The sequence below is a fragment of the Monodelphis domestica genome, chromosome 7, assembly GCF_027887165.1.
Source record: "Monodelphis domestica isolate mMonDom1 chromosome 7, mMonDom1.pri, whole genome shotgun sequence".
Classification (NCBI taxonomy): Eukaryota; Metazoa; Chordata; class Mammalia; order Didelphimorphia; family Didelphidae; genus Monodelphis; species Monodelphis domestica.
Window position 1 is genome coordinate 77,978,458 of NC_077233.1, and position 17,176 is coordinate 77,995,633.

Sequence of the window (17,176 nt, forward strand, 5' to 3'; positions counted from 1 at the left end):
AAAAGCTGACTGGTGTACTAATGGGGGTCAGGAACCAAAGCTTGAAAGGTCTAAGAGAGAGAGGGGACATATAAAAAGGAGCACTACTTACTCTCTTAGATAGAGCTACGTAAGGGAAGGTGAGAGATTTGATCAAAGTCCAGAGCTGAAAGGTAAGGAGGAAATCCCCTTCAGTCTCTGGTTTCTGGTTTCTTCCCTTGATAAATATTATCCTGATCCCCTTAGTACATTAGATGAATAAGATGTTCAGTTTCTTCTGGATTAATATGATCTATTTATTCTTTGTAGTATTTAGGAATGGTAGGTTTATGATAGAGGGAAAATTAGGACATCCCTAATTTCTATTTTAACCTAAATTCCCCTCAGGGGTTGAGGGCTCAGGTCTGGGGACCTGAGTCCCTGATGAGATTGTGGAAGCAGGCTATTGTATTTTTCTGATATAGAGGAATGTGCAGTTATTGAAGAGATCAATTGAAAATCTTCTTGGGTGGATAGTCTCTTTTCTTACCCAAAGGGAAAAAGTCTCTATCCACTACTGAGGAAGGATGGCTAATATGATTTCTTCAGATAGATGAGGGATCACAACAGGTTGAAGATCACAACAGGTTGAACTCAGAAAGATGCTTCTCTCTCTTCAAGTTCAAAAGAAAAAAGAACCCCCTCCTAACTGCTGATCTCCTTTTTCTTGGCTAGAGGTTCTAGCCTGTCCCCTGTTGACAGCAGAATTTCATTCTCTTCCTGCATGATGTTTTTCTGCAAACCAAATCCTTGCAATGCAGTCTGTAACCCTCTCATCCACACTGGTGAATTCAGAAACAGATTTGACAGGTGGTCTTAGTAGGGTAGCAGACTGAGATGGGAAGACTCAGTTTATTGTAGAAGGCCCATGGAATGGACACCTTCCTTTTCCCCTTGGTCCCATGTAGTACAAGCAAATCCAACACTGGTAACACAGCTTTTTTAAAGTATCTCATTTTATTCTTTGGTTAAAGTAAGGTATTGGCATGATAGACTAAGATACCTGGAATTGGTTGAATGGCCATATTCAAAGAGGATTATTAATGGTTCTAGGTCAACATGTCAAGTGATCTCCAGTGGAATACTCCAGGAATACTATATTCTGTGCTGGGTTAACAATTTTTAATGACTTTTAAAAATAAAAACAAAGAATACTCATAAGATTTGTAGATGACACCACACTAAGTGGAATGGCTAGCACACTAGTTGACTATCAGGATCCCAAGAGACTTTGACAGACAGAAGAGAAATAAGTTGGAATGAGAGCTAAAAAGATGAAACAATTAGGAATAAATGTAAAATCTTAGCCTTGGATACAAAATATCTTCACAAAAACAAAGTGGAAGAGGCATGGTAAGCTCTGAAAAATGTTCTGGTAGTTTTAGTGGATTGTAGACCCCAAATAAACCAGTAGTGTGATTTGGCATCCAAAGAAGCTAATAAAATCTTGGGCTTTGCTGAGAAAGGAAGAGCTTCAGGAATAAGAAGAGAATAGTCCTACTGTATTCTGTTCTCCTCAGACATCCTCTGGAATATAGTGCTTACCTTCTGAGAGCCACTCTTGAAGAAGGATGTAGATAAGCTAGTGTTTAGAATGGAGTGGGAGATTTAAGTACCTGGCATCTAGGTATCTTTAGCATTTTCAGTCTGGGAAACAAGAAGACTCGAGGAGGATGGGATAACTGTCCAAGTATTTGAAAATCTTTCATGTAGGAGGGTCCCAGATGGCAGAAGCAGGACGGCCTTCAAGCAGAAGCTTGATGACTACACTTAAGGTATATTTTAATCACTCTGTATATGGGTTGGCCACTGAAATCTCTTTCAGTTCTCAAATTCTCTGATTCTTTGAAATGGTATAAGATTTTGATAAGATTCCTATGCTCTGCAAAGCTATAAATTTTGCTATATCATCCAGCTCTTTTGGATATGAGAAAGAATCAGTGTGACTTATAGAGAAAGAATAATTTATTACTTTCTGACCAATAAAGAGGGATTGGTTACTAAAGTAGCAATACAAGTAAACATACAAACCCCCAACAAAACCAAAGGTTTTGACCTCTGAAGGTAATGAATTAGTGGCAAAGGTAGAAGAAGTCAAACATATTTGACATCACCCTTCCCTGTTTTCCTAGCTATTCCCCCAACCAGTCCCTCAAGGTTTGGGAGAAAAGATTTCAAATATTTAAAGAAAGGAAAGATAAGATACTCTGGTTTATAATGCTCTTGAAAACAAATTTACAGTGAAGAAGGAAAAGGAAAACTATTTGAAGAGACCATTGTGGCTCAAGGAACAGTTCATTAGCCAAAGTAAGACTTTTAGAAACTATATACAGATGATTAAAGACAATAATCAATTTTTTTTGTTTTTAAAGAATAAGTTCCTATAAGAATAACATCAAGAACCGAAAGCTAAGAATGAGATTTATAATGATATGCTTTTAAAGTTTGTACAGTACTTTACAAATATCTCATTTTATTCTCAACCACTCTATGTGGATACTGTCAATACCATTTTGTTGTCAAGGAAATTGAGGCAGAGAAAGGTTGAGTGACTTGCTCAGGGTCATACAGACAGTAAGCATATGAGGCCAGATTTGAAATTGTCTTTTAGACACTAAATCCAACACCATATCCAGTATTCTAAGATCAATAAAAAGGGTATTTGAGTAGGAAAGGAATATCAAAGTAGGAATAGAGCAATAATTGGGGTTGATGAGATGAAAATAAAGGATGTAAATTTGGTTCTAGTTTTGTTAACAAGAAAAATATTGCAGACTGGATGGTTAACAGGGAATTAATTCCTCTCCACATTTTAAAAAAGTTGATATAAACAGCCCTGGATGATTTGCATTCCAGTGTATTGAAAGAACTTGAAAATCTGTGGAAAATGGAGAACAGGAGAAGTACCTTGGGATTAGAGATGAATAAATGTTGACTTGGGAGAAGATGGATTCACCAAAGCATGGACTGATGAGCATTTATTTCTTTAAAAAATTGTTTAAAGTGAATATTAATGGTTATAGGCATCTTGAAATGGAAACAATGATAACACTCAGCCAATATGGGTCCATTAAGTATAAGATATGCCAGACCAACTTCATTTCCTTTTTTGATAGGGTTACTAGACTATTAAATCAAGACAATGTCTTAGATATATAACTGGAGTTCAGCATAGCATTTATTCATTTATTTATTCACATATTTGCTTACTTTACCATATCTTCAGAGATGAAATGGAGATGTGAAGGGATGAAGATGTGAGATAAATGATAGGCCAATCAGGTGTACTTGGAAATAAATGACTTCACCTAGAAAATGGTAATACATGGATCAATGCCATTTTAGAGGAGAATCTCATCTGTACTACCTTAGGCTCTGTTCATGACCCCTTTTTGTTAAACATCTTATCCATGACTTGAATGAAGGGATTAGTAGCATATTTATTTATTTTGAAAGATTTTTTCCCAAATTATATGGCAATACAATATTTAATAAAAACAATTTGTGATCCATGTTCTCTCCTTCCTTCCCTCCTTCCCCACTCCCCAAGACAGCAGATAATAATATATGTTATACATGTGTTATCATGCAATATATATCCTATGTTTGTCATCTTGTATAAGAAAGCATATATTGCTTGTACATGAATAAAGCTCATGGAGGAGATAAAGTGAAAAATGGTATGCTTCAATCTGTATTCAGCCTCCATGAATTCCTTCTATGGCAGTAGATAGCTTTTTTCATCATGAATTTTTTGGAAGATGGCATATTTATTCACTCTGCTGCTAACACAAAACTAGAAAAGATAGTTAATGTATTGGATGGTAGAATTAAGATTCCCCCCACAAAAGATCTCAACAGAATAGAATAATAATAGAAATCTAATGAGATTAAATATGAAATTGAGAATTATGAAACTTTGACAGGCTAAAAAATCAATTTAAAAAGTAGAATGTAGCAGACATATACTTAGATATCAAGTCAAGTGAAAATCTTATTAGACAACAAGCTTATATAAATCACTAGTGTGACATGGTCACCAAAAAACAATTTTGACCATACTAATAGAAGCATAATATCAAGAAAAGGGAATTTTTAGTTTTACTTTGTTTTATACAGATGAGACTACAGATAGTAGTACATTGTCATGTTCTGAGAACCATATTCAAGGTAGGAGAGTAACAAGCTAAAGTGTATACAAAGCAGAGTAAATAAATTCCAAATTATGCTCTAGGAGGATCATTTGAAGAAATTGAGGATGGGTAATGTTAGAATTAATTGTGGTTGAGATTGAAAATATATATTAGGTGGTCACCAGAGATTTAATTCTAAACCCCAAAATGAATTACTAAAGCAAATAGAATTTATGGTAGTTTATTTACAATATTTACAATAGAAGGAAGATATTAAGGAATGAGAGAGAGAGAAACTCTGGTTTCTTCTGATACCAGTTAGAATTTCTAAGCCCCAGCCAGGGGAAGAGAGTCTCAAGAAGTTGGGCCTTTCCTGGAGGCTTCATGCCTCCAGAAGAGGGGGGGTCACTAAGTCAGCTTTTCACTCACCAACAGTGATAGTCTAAAAGAAGTCTGGGTGTTGGTCTTCCAGTCGCTTCCAAGTCAGTGCCTGAATGTTCGAACAAATCCCCGAATGTCCATCTTCCCTTCAGCTCCAAGTGATCGATCCTTCACTCCAAGCCTGGGTGACTGACTGTCCTCCAAACTCATCCAAATGTCTGAATCTGACTCCCTCTTCAGTCTTTTTTTCCCTCTATTTAAAAACCTTTTTCTCTTGTGTCACCTCCTCTAAATTTTCACATCTACCAATCACAGCAGACACTTTTCTTCAGAACTGTCCATTCTTTAGTTCTCACCTTCTTTGGTTAGATTATATCTTTTTGGGTTACTTAACACCTCTTTGTAGTTTACCTTTTGTAGTTACTTAACTGTGGTTAACACCTTTTTGTAGTTAAGATCTAAAAATAGATTGTAGCTTAAAATTCTAGCTTCACAATAAAGAAAGAGCTAAGTATCTTCATTGTTACAATCAAGAGACAGCTAAATGTGAATCTTCACAGTAACCTGGAGGAAAAGAAGGCTTGTGCGGGAGGTGAAGATTTTGGTTGGGCAGAGGTGAGAGAGGAGATGACAGTTGACTATTTGAAGGACTAGCATTTGGAATCCTGAGTACAGTCATTTTTCTTGGTTCAAGTCATCAGAATTGGTAGAAATGTCAGTTTACAGAATGACAGATTTCACAACTTCATATTAGTAACAGTTTCCTTACTATAGGAGCTGTTTAAAATTGGAATAGGTTGCCTGGATGACCATTTGTAAAAGAAGTTGTAGAGGAATTTTTGTGCAAATGTAGGTCAGATACAGTGGTCACTGATATCCTTCCAAACTTTGAGAACCTTTGTTTTTATTGTGGTCCTCACTTTGATACTTCAAAAGAATGATGAACTCCTTGTTGTAGACATTCTCTCCACTGACCTGGATTGTGCCTTTTCGTGTCTTAGTCAATTGCTATGACCAAAAATGGTTTTCAATTGGTGGCTCACCAGATGATGAATCCATTAGTGCATATCTATGTTAGACCTTGTCAAGACAAGTGGGAAGTCCATCAACAGGCCCATTCCTGGAGTATTTTAGAAGTACCTGAAAGAATTCTCTTTTGTGCCATCATGGAGCATCAGAATAGGATGAAATGGGGGGGGGGGGGACATTGCTGATCATAGGTTAAATACTGCTTTGGCATTAGACATTTATCCTAAGTTTTATAAGCCTGTATTAAGAGGCCAATTATTGCTATTGTTGCTAACATTTCACTATTTTAAAAAATTAAAATGCATCAATCAGCTAATGCTAAATTGAAGGGTACATAAGTAATTATAAAATTATCATGCAGTCTGTTAAATGCCAATGAACAATTTAAAATGGGCATTTACATTTGAGATTCTTGTCATTCCATGAATATTATCATTGTAGTTCTCAGCTCAAAATATATTAACAATTTATATTTAATGTGAACATATTAAGCAATGCAATAGTTTTCTTTCTACTTAAAAACAAATTTAAAAATATATTTTAAGTTTCCTTGTTCTTTGAATATGTGCCATCATTGGACTGTACACACAAAAAATGAGAATACTTTTTTAGATACAATAAATGTGTGTATTTTGCTCACGTACTGCTACAAAGAGTGGTATTTACTTTAAAAGGAGCAGAGGAAGTCAATTGATAGTGGGAAGGGACCCCAGAGAGCCCTGAGAGTAGCACCAAACCACTTCTACCTACTTACTATCACACCCGTGCAGGAGCCCTGCTGCCCACAGCAGGTCCCAGACACCATCACCACAACAATAAGTAGCAAGGCTGAGACCCAGCAGCTACTCAATTCCCCTGACCTCAGCATCTCAGGCATCAAGCCCAGAATCACCAGCAGTCGTGAAGGGAGCATAGGTCTAGGCAGCCTCACATCAGCACTGGGTAGAACAAGAAAGTCATTTCAAGGAAGGTTTGGGGAATATTAAGATGGTTCATTGTAGGAAATGGTTACGGTTTCATCAACAGGAATGACAGCAAGGAAGATGTATTTGTACCTCACAGAAGTACTGTCTCAGTGTAGGAGATGGAGAGCTGTGGAGTTTGATGCTGTTGAAGGAGAGAAGGATGTAGAGGCAGCTAATGTTATAGGCTGTGGTGGTGTTCTAGTGCAAGGCAGTAAATATGCAGCTTCCTGTAACTATTACTGGCATTATTCATGTGGTAGGGGTCCTCCATGGAACTATCCAACAGAATTACTAGAATAACGGAAAAGAAAGAAGTATTAGAAAGTGGTCCAGAAGGCTACCCTCTACCATGGCATCTCTACTGGCAGCCCTCCTGAACAGAGAGAAATATTGGAGGGTGCTGGCAACCAGGGGTAAGGAGAATGAGGCAGACCAGTGAGATAGACTATGTATCAGGGTTATAGACCACGATTTCTGCAAGAATCTTCTCATCAAAGACAGCTTAGAAAAGAAGGTAATGAAGAAGCCAAAAAGAACCAAAGAGATGAGACCCAGAGTTAGCAGCCACCTCAATGCCATGGCCACTGTAACTTCAATTACTGATATAGACATCCAGAGAACCCTAAATGACAAAATAGCGGAGAGACAAAAGCAGCCTAACCACCAGCTAAGAAATATCTGCTTCAGAGACTGAGCAAGGCTGGGCTGAGTAAAAGCCATTTTACCATTTCTACCATCATCTGGTTTGATCATCATACAAGAAGAAAGAATATGAGATTCCACCAATAAAAAGAAATGGACAAAAGATTTAGAAGGCAAGACCTAACTTCATGCTTTTTGCTATTAACCAGATAACTAGAACTCTCTGAAATGTCTATACAACTCGGGGCTTATATTATTTTTACCTAAAGAAGTCTCTTTTGGTGAATAACAAACTTTTTTTAAAGCCTGATCTCAATATAGCTCTAAAGCTTTAAAAAAAAAATGTTTCCTAACTGGTCAAGTTGAGATTTTTAAGAAGCTAAATTTCAATTTGAATAAAAATACACCTGAATTTTTCAAAACTATACAAATTGCAAGAACCTCTTAATAAAAGTCTTTAAATAAATGAAGAGCAAAAAGAAAGGAGCTAAAGTTAAGTGACTTGTCCTGGAGGTCATAGCTAGTAAGCTTCTGACACAGAATCTCCCTTCAGGTCTTTCTGGCTCCCAGCCAGTGTTCTATTTACTGCACCCTGTTGCTGGGTAGGTTGTTTGTTTGTTTTTTATTTTTTTTTCCTACTTAAGAGAATTTTTTTGTCTTCTCCTCCATTTTCCTTTAAATCTGAGTTTCCAAGAATCTGAAGAAGCGGAGATAGGAATACTGGGTTGAAAATGGCGGGTGGAAGAAGGTGCTAAAGGATTGAAAGGGAAGAGGATAGAATAGCAAATATTAGAGAACCCTCTAAAGAGGAGGTAGATGTTTGTGCTCAAAGGAAGGAAGATGTGGATGCCGAGATGCAATCGTATGAGCAGTCATCCAGTAGGACCAAAAGAAGACTCCCTCCAAATTCACCACACCACAAAAATGCTTACACAACCTACTTCATAGCATTATGTGCAAAGTGCTTTGTAAGCCATTATTACATTGTGATGTGAATGTGTTTCTATTGTATCTCAAACTCATATCTAGACCCAAATTAATGTCAAAAGGTCTTGGGAGTCTCAAGGATCTCAGGATGAGGAAGATGAAAATCTTCTTTTCCTCTGCCCTGACTGAAGCCAGTATGAAATACTGGCTTCAGTTTTGGGCACAGCATTTTGGAAGGAATGAAATTGAAATTGAATTGAAAAAGAGGAGAACAATAGGAGGGGTTTCAGGATGAAGGACCACGAGGTCATGTCATATGAGAATCTTTTGAGGAAACTGAGAATGATTAGTATGGAGGAAAAAAATGACACCAGGATTGAGGGGGAGGAAGTCATGATACTGACCTTCAACTAATTGAAGGGCTGACACATGGAGGAGGGAATAGACTTATTCTGATTGGTCCCTGAGGGAAGAACTCAGAACAATGGGTAAAAAAAGTCACAAGAGGCGTATTTTGGGCTCCAGGTAAGGAACATTTTCTTTACAATTATAGATATCCCAAAGTGGAATGAGTTTCTTCAGAAGGTACTTGCTCTCCTCTTCAGTGAAGGTTTTTTTAAAACCTTACCTTTCATCTTAGAATTAATACTGTATATTGGTTCCAAGGCAGAAGAGTGGTAAGGGCTAGGCAATGGGGGTTAAGTGACTTGCCCAGGGTCACACAGCTAGGAAGTATCTGAGGCCAGATTTGAACCTAGGACTTCCTAGGCCTGGCTCTCAATCCACTGAATCATCTGGCTGCCCCCTGAAGGTTTTTAATATGTTGTAACAAAGAATTCTTGTTTGGATTCTGGCTGGGCCAGACATCCTCTAAAGCCCTTTGAGCTCTGTTTCTGAGATAAGTAGTGGTTTGATGAATACAGAAATCATTTATGTTGATCTAAAATTAACAACAAAGAAGTTTGATGTTTTCTTGGGGCATGTATTTAGTATATGGTGGTGAATGATTTCTTGCTGATGCACCTGGGGACAAAGGATAACAACTAAGGGAATCTAGAAAATGTTGCTAAGGATTTTAAAGTCCTGGGAAAGATAATGAAGACCTTAGGGGCCAAGGTTTTCATCACTGCCACTGATTGATAGTAAGGGCTTAGGAAATGGAAAGGTAGATTTTGGAAGTGAATATCAGGTTAAGAAGATGATGTCTGATAATGGGATTTACATTTCTGGATGGTAGCCTAAGATAAAGGAATGATGGGTTCTTGGCTAGAGATTATTCAACTACTTGAATTATTAAAATACCTCCAGTATTCACAAGTGATGTGTTCCTAAATGCCCTTGCCAAATGGGACAGCAATAGAGAAATTCCTTCTTTTCTTTCTTCCTTATCCAAACCTTTCAGCAGTAGAGGATGCATATTAGATGCAGAAAGCCTGAACTAACATAGAAACAGAACAAAATATTTTGGAGTGAAAAATGTAATTTTTTTTAGACTTGGAAAGTATCACAAATATAGTATAGTTTGGTTCTTTAATTTTACAGATAACTGAAGGTTATGGAGGTTATAGTAATGCCATTAGATTTTTAGAGTTTTTAAGGTTTATAAAACATTCATTATGAACTAGATCACACAGCTATGATTTTTGTGGTTCCTTTTGTTTCTCTCTTTTATCCCTTTGTTTTCCATTTCCTTTGTATCCCACAGTCTGGAATTCTGACTGATAACAGAGTAAATATAACCTAACCAATCAGATATAGAATAGCCTTTGTCTATTTAATTTTATACATTTTAAAGTTTTATGGGAAGAGTTTGGCTTTCACGTCATATTTTATTCCTTCAATTTTTTGAAGATACCTGTCACTCCTCTCTCTAGAAGTATTTTATTTGTCATGCTAAGCATCCTTAGTACAGTCAGATGGGTCTCATAAAACATAAATTTGAGGCCCTTCACATAATTTTCCCCAAACCAACCTTTTTGACAAAGAAAAGCAGCTAAACTAAATAAATTTGCATCAAAACCTATGCAATATGTAGATCACGAGTCCCCCACCTCTCTACCAAGGGGAGGGGAAATTAGTTTCCTCATCAGTTTTCCAATAGGAAGATTCATTATTGAAGTTAATCTGAATTCAGCTACATTTTAGTGTTGGACTCAGTCTGTTTTGGCCTCTTGACAGAAGCAACTATCATCATATCTGAACATTGGTTCTAGGCATCTCCCCATCTATTTCCTGGCTTTGAACAGACTCTTTAGACTTTCAAATTTCACCACCACCAACCACAGTGGGAAAGTTTGTATTTGACATTGAACAATAAATTAGATTGCCTGGTAAGCAAGATTTTATTATCTTCCTATATCAGTTGCAAGCAGGAAGCCACCACTGATTCCAAAGGTGATTTATGTTAGAATCTACTTTTGTTTCCTTATTGACTTTACAGGGACTTGAGACTGACCTGTAAAAAAATCACATCGACCTATTATGTTTCTCACTGTGAAAGTCACAGAGGTTGGGAATGATTATTTTAATAGTGACTGATGCTTATGGAAAGACTGCCACGAGAGGTAACAAAATGAAACAAGAGGAAGACCAGAGTATCACACAAACTCTTGACACCAAAATGATTATCATCTGTCCTTTGTCCGGGGCTGCTTTTAGTAACCGCAACTCTTACTATCTAGAAAATACATATTTTTTTTCCTCTTGTACAAAGAGTTTTAACTTTATGCACTTTTTTCAACCTGATTTAAATGTTATTTAAAAATATAATGCACTGTGCTATTATTCGCTTTGTTAAGTAGAGTTTATTTTGAATTACATCAGAGACATAAAAGAGTAAAATAATTTTATTAGGAGAATGAAGGGAAAACAAAAACCAAATGCATCTTTGCTTGCTGCAGTGAGGCCAAACTCAAATAGAAATAGATTGCTAATGCACATATAAGGATAAATGCTGGATGCATACTGACTCAGAAAAATCCACATTTTTGTGTATTTCTTTTTTTAATATATAGATATTAAAATCGAATAGGAACTACATTTTATTCTAATTTGGGCTGTACTCAGGAATGTTGACATATGTCCATGGGTCCTATGCTCAGCATCTCTGATCTACTGGCTAGAGTACTCAGTTTGCAGTCAGGAAGACCTGGCTTTAAATCGCACCTTAGGAACTTAGGAACTGTTTGACCCTTGGCAATTCCTTTCTCTGTGCTTGATGGAATTCCTAGGACTAATCCATTAAGTAAGAGACAGGTTGCAGTCTGCAGAAGTGGAGAGAGGAGTCCCTACATTGGAATTTTCCAGGCTGACAAAAATTATAGATTTTTACCATATTCACAAAAACCCCGTGAAAGTTTTATTAAGAAATTCATAGCATTGGTTTTTTTTCCCCCACTAACTGTCACTTGGTGGCAAAGTCCTTAATTTAGATTATTCTTTTTTATACCTCCTATGAGTCAATAGCTCATTGGAGTTCAAGTTATATACATTTCAAGGCTCTCTCTCAAGTTTTAATCTAAGCATATTTCTAACCACCAGTAGGATATTCTATCTTCATTTCCCTTCATTATCTAAAATACAGCATGTCAAAAATTAACTAATACTTCTCTTAAAACCACCTTCTTGAGGGCAGCTGGATAGCTCAGTGGATTGAGAGCTAGACCCATAGACAGGAGGTCCTGGGTTCAAATTTGACATCAGACACTTCCTATTGTGTGATGCTGGGCAAGCCTAGTCCTTACCACTCTTGCCTTGAATCAATTCACAATATTGATTCCAAGACAGAAGGTAAGGGTTTAAAAAACAAACAAACAAAACAAACCCTTACCTTCCATCTTAGACCCAATATTGTGAATTGGTTCCAAGGCAGAAGAGTGGTAAGGGCTAGGCAATGGGGGTTAAGTGACTTGCCCAGGGTCACACAGCTGGGAAGTGTCTGAAGTCAGATTTGAGTCCAGGACCTCCCATCTCTAGGCCTGGCTCTCAATCCACTGAGCAACCCAGTTGCCCCTCGTAAGTTTTTTTTTTTTTAAAGACATCTCTTATATTTCTTATTTCTATGAATGGCACTATCATTTCTTCCATCTTTCAGCACACTCAGTCTCCTCCTTACACTTCACATTCAACAACTTTTCCAGTCAATATTTTCTTCATAACTTTTTTTTAATATCCATGAACAGCGAAGACTCCTTAATTAGATGGAAGGAGCTCCAGAATTCAGAAGCCCTGAATTCAAATCTTTGTTTTGCCACTTTAATGACTGAGGGACCCTCATCTGAGCCTTAGTTTCCTCATCTCTTAAATGAAGGAAATGGAATGTGTCCTTAATTTTGGATTCCTTCCTCCCTCCCTCCCTCCCTCCCTCCCTCCCTCCCTTTCCTTCCTTCCTCCCTTCCTTCCTTCCTTCCTTCCTTCCTTCCTTCCTTCCTTCCTTCCTTCCTTCCTTCCTTCCTTCCCTCCCAATTTTAAATAACCATTTTCTGACATATTGTGAACCATGTTCTTTCCCTCCCTTCCTTTCTTCCCCTCCTCCTGAGAGAGTAAATATGATATCGATTATATATGTGCTATCATGCAATACAAACTTCCATGTTCATGTTGTGAAAAAAAGTTACCTATGGCTTATACAAAATAAAAAAATTCTGAAGATCAAATGAAGAAAAGAATGCTTCAATCTATTCTTTATATGGTGGTATTGGAATTAAATATATATATATATACATATATATATATACATATATATTCTGACAACTATTTCAAATAATTGGTTGCCATTAATTTTGTTTCATTTTACGCATGTAAAAATATTATTCTGAGAAGTACATAGGTTTCACCAGACCACTAAAGGAGTGTATGACACTGAAAGAGGTAGGTTTTGCCACTCCACAAGGTTAGTAAAAGCAGAAGTCTGTTGTCTCTGTTTCTCTCAGGATCAGAGGGCTAGATGGCTACCCTCAGTCCTGGAAATGTTTCAGATGCAATCTGACTGCAGTATAGCCATCACAAAAACTGTTTAATGAATTAAAATAACAAGGACTGGGTGTGAGAGGAGGGCCAAGGAGGTTCCTAGGTTAATAAATCTATTCTTTACTCATGAACTAAAAGGCTTTCACAAGCCTTTCTTCTTTTTCTTCCAAGCTATCCCACACCCTGACCAGATTCTTCTGTGCCCCCCAAATCCCTGTTCTAGCTTCCCTAATCTATGGCCTCTCCAAAACAGCCTTCAGAAAAAGTCAATAGATCAAGTTGGCTGGATAGGTTTTGATGACCAAGTGAAAGGGTCACCAGGGTCTGCAAACTACTCCCTGCAGAAGTTATGGAGACAACAAATCAGCTCAGACTCAAGCTGGGTTTCCTCTTCAGAGTCATACAGGTAAATTTAAAACAAGATCAGGAACAGGCTAGAATAATTCAGGAACCAGCAGGATCCAAAAAGCAGGACCCCACAAGGAAAACAAGCAGGATCAGAGAGAGAGAGAAATAATGATCTAGAAGCTGGGAACTTCTCTCACTGCCCCTAACTGCTCCTCAAGGCTGGCAGTTATCTCACCCCTCAGAGTTCTGAGTGATCCAGGAACTCTTAAGGTTCAGCTTCATCTCCCCTCTTTATCCTGGTTTTCCATTCTTTTTCAGAATCCTTCTCCTTTGCATTCCAGTCAAGAGCTTAGGCTTTTTATCCTTTATCTCTTTGCACTTTTCTTTCTCACTCACTCTATTCTCTCAACACAAAAAAGCTTAAAAATCTCTGGACTACACAAGTAGTTCTTCAAACAATATTTCTGTTGCTGAATATAGGTTCTCTTGAGTCTGCTTACTTTGTTCTTCATAATTTAATGTGGATCTTTCCATGTTTTTTAAAAAAAATTAACCTGCTTGTCATTTCTCATGAAATGATGTGTGATGGAATACAGTCATATGCCACAATTTGTATATGTCCACCTCCAGAGGAAAAACTGATAAACAGAAACAAGCAAGACATTTTTAGAGACGCTTTATTTATTTATATGTTTATTGTCAAATGATGCCTTCTCTAGTGCGGAGAGAAGGAGAGGGAGATACCTGGGAATTTTAATGTAACAAATAAATAAATAAATGTGGTGAGTTTTACTTTTAAAAGAACCTCTGGACTAGATTATCCCTAAAGTTTCTTTCAGATCTAACATCAATGAATCTGTAAAGCTTACCAAAAAATGGGTAACCGGGAAGGGACTCACTGACAGTGAATAAGGATTCCCTTAGGCCACAGCTTTGAGAAAATCTTATACCTGCCAAAAACACAGCTTACATGGCAAACAACTTGACTCACCTTGGTATGTCAGACAGTGACCCAGGCTGATAAACAGTTGCCTCTTTTGCAGGTCCTTATACTCTGATCAGTAATTGGCTGCCTACTAGAGAGGCAGTGAGTGACAGTGAGAATAGCTAGACTCCCGGGAGTCCAAAGCAGCTTAATATAATCAAATTTGGAAGAGAGCTCAGAGTTCATCTGGTCAACATGAATCTGTCAAGTAATCCCCTTTACACAATCCTCATAAGAAATCATGAAGAAGACCCAGAGAGAAGGCACACACCGCCTCTTCTTGCAAACAGCTCTCCTTGGGAGGAAGTTTCCCAACACCTCAAATCTCAGTGTGAAAATGGCATGATCCCTGTTCTTACAAAGTTCACACTCTAATAGGACAAGGATAGGGGCTGGATCTATTTAAGGCAATAGAGAAATCTCTTTCAGTTTCCTTTATCCTTCATTCCTTGGCAATTTAAAGTCTGGGAGAATTGTCTAGAGAATCAAGAGATCAGTGACTTGCCCTGGGTCATGCAGTCTTGGTCAGGAGTGAGATTTAGACCAGTTTGCAATGACATCTCTCTATCTACTGTCAGTATAGTGGGGAGATAAAGTAAAGAGGATACAAATAAGGATGATCAGAAGCAGAGTGGGATGGAGCACAGGAGAGCCAGACAGTGCTCTTGGAAAACTTGAAAAGATAGAAATTCATTCAATTTCATTCAAATAAGCATTTAATGAGTGTCTATAAAAATGTAAGGCAGGATGATAGTCAAATACTCAACTGGCTCTGTCATTGATGGGAGTATGAATTTCTTCAATAATGCAGATCATAATGATCTTAATTATGACTGCCCACATTGTGCAACTCCTGAACATATCCTTATGCAAGTCCATGATAGGCAGTCCACTCACAAAGCTGAGGCTTTCTTGAGCTGTCCTTGTATCCTTGGGATATCTGTGAAACATACAGACTTTCTATTGTTTTTTAACTTCATTTCTGACATGTGCTGATCTCATCTTTTTTTCAATCATACAATTCTTTAATGATGTCCCTTGCCTCAAGTGTCCTTCATAATTCTTGTTTCCTATTGTGTTGCAGCCTATTCATGATTATGATTACCACAGTTCTTTCCATGCCCTTTAGGTGAGCTTCAGCTTCAATATATCATCACTTGAAGGAGATTGATATTTATGGAAATTATTTTGCTTGATAATACATGTATAACCCAGATTGAATTGTTTGTCAATTCTGGGAGGGTATAGGGAAGAAGGGAAGGAGACGACATGAATCATATAATTTTGGAAAACATGTGAAAATTTGTTATTAAAATAAAGATAAAACATAAAAAAGAATACCAATATTTCTAAATGGGCCCTTGATACTGGGTTATTTACATAACTTTGCAACTTTCCAAAGATAATCATATTATCAGTTTGACCTCTGAATTATTATCCAATAACTTTGAGACTCAATTTTCTTCTCCCTCGGTCTACCTCTTCTTATAGAATCCATAATGCTTTCACCACAATACGATTGAAAAGAGAAATCCAAAAACTTATTATTCTAAAGGGATGCAAATTCCTGGTTATCATACATGTGACAGGAAAAGAGGGCCACCTGCTCTTTCCTCCCTTTCCTTCAAAATAATAGGGATAGAGAACAGATGTTTTGGTGAAACAGTTTGTTCCCATATTTTGTAGGATTAATATAAATCTATTCTTAAATATTTACACAGTATAGATTTTTTTTGCATAAAATAATCTGCAATTCAATACTGGATCTGAGTGCCCCTGTGAAGAAAACAGATGGGACTTCATGGTTATCTATTTTTACTTTCTCTTAGGCTACATGAAGACCTTATGGAAATACAAATGGCTCTCAAGACACTACACAAATATTCATAAAGTATCAACTTGGTTGGAAAGGGTGTATGCCACACTATGGTGAAATAGTAATACCAAGGGTGCAAGTATTATTCCTTTAATTAATTCAAATTAATTCTATAAGAGGTTTGAAGAGCAAAATTATAAAATTAAATTTCTGTTTATTATTAGATTTTTTTAAAGCAAGGAAATTTATCTTCAAGGTACGTATCTGCTCAGCATTCACACACTTGATATCTAGCAATTTCATAGTTATGTGTCAGACACATAATGAAAATAATTAAGTTTATATGAAAGATAATAAAAAAGTTAGCATTAATAGCACTTGAAGGTTTGTGAAGCTCCTTACAAATATTTCATTTTATACCCACAACAACACTGGGGGGTGGGTGATATTATTCTCATTTTACAGTTGAGGAAACTGAGGAAACCAGAGGTTAAGTGCTTACTCAAGGTCACACAGATATTAAGTGTCTGAGGCCAGACTCCAGATCCAGTGACCAATCCAATGGGTCAGTTGGCCACCTCTAAGAAAAATCAGTAGTTTATTTGCTCAGGCACACTGCATTTAATACAGAAAACTCAAATGAGAAATGTTAGCATTCCATTAAAATCCTTTGGTGATTAGCACATTTACTTCTTTTTTTTTCCCCATTTGAATATCAGAAACTTAGAATTGAGTCAAATTACACAAGTCAAATATTTTAGAATTAGTCCCCCTTTTTCCACCCTGGCAATTCTAAAGGAGAGGCACTTTTTTAAACATTGTAAATAGAACTGCATGATAATAAAATATGCTAAGCTAAATAGACTTCCATTATACCTTTCCTCCCCTCCTAATACATATTTAGAGGTACTTGAAAGGAGCTTAATTTAACCTATTTTCTATCTGTTTATGCTGAGCACTGTAT

The 17,176-nt window shown here is 37.0% G+C and overlaps 1 protein-coding gene and 1 pseudogene across 1 annotated transcript in view; one reads left to right on the forward strand and one right to left on the reverse strand.

Annotated features, from left to right (window-relative positions):
• VWC2 (von Willebrand factor C domain containing 2) overlaps positions 1-17,176 on the reverse strand; it is a 223,404-nt gene that overhangs the window by 19,820 nt on the left and 186,408 nt on the right. The gene's annotated exons all lie outside the window — the stretch shown is intronic.
• Positions 1,743-7,239, forward strand: LOC130455446 (Y-box-binding protein 1-like; annotated as a pseudogene).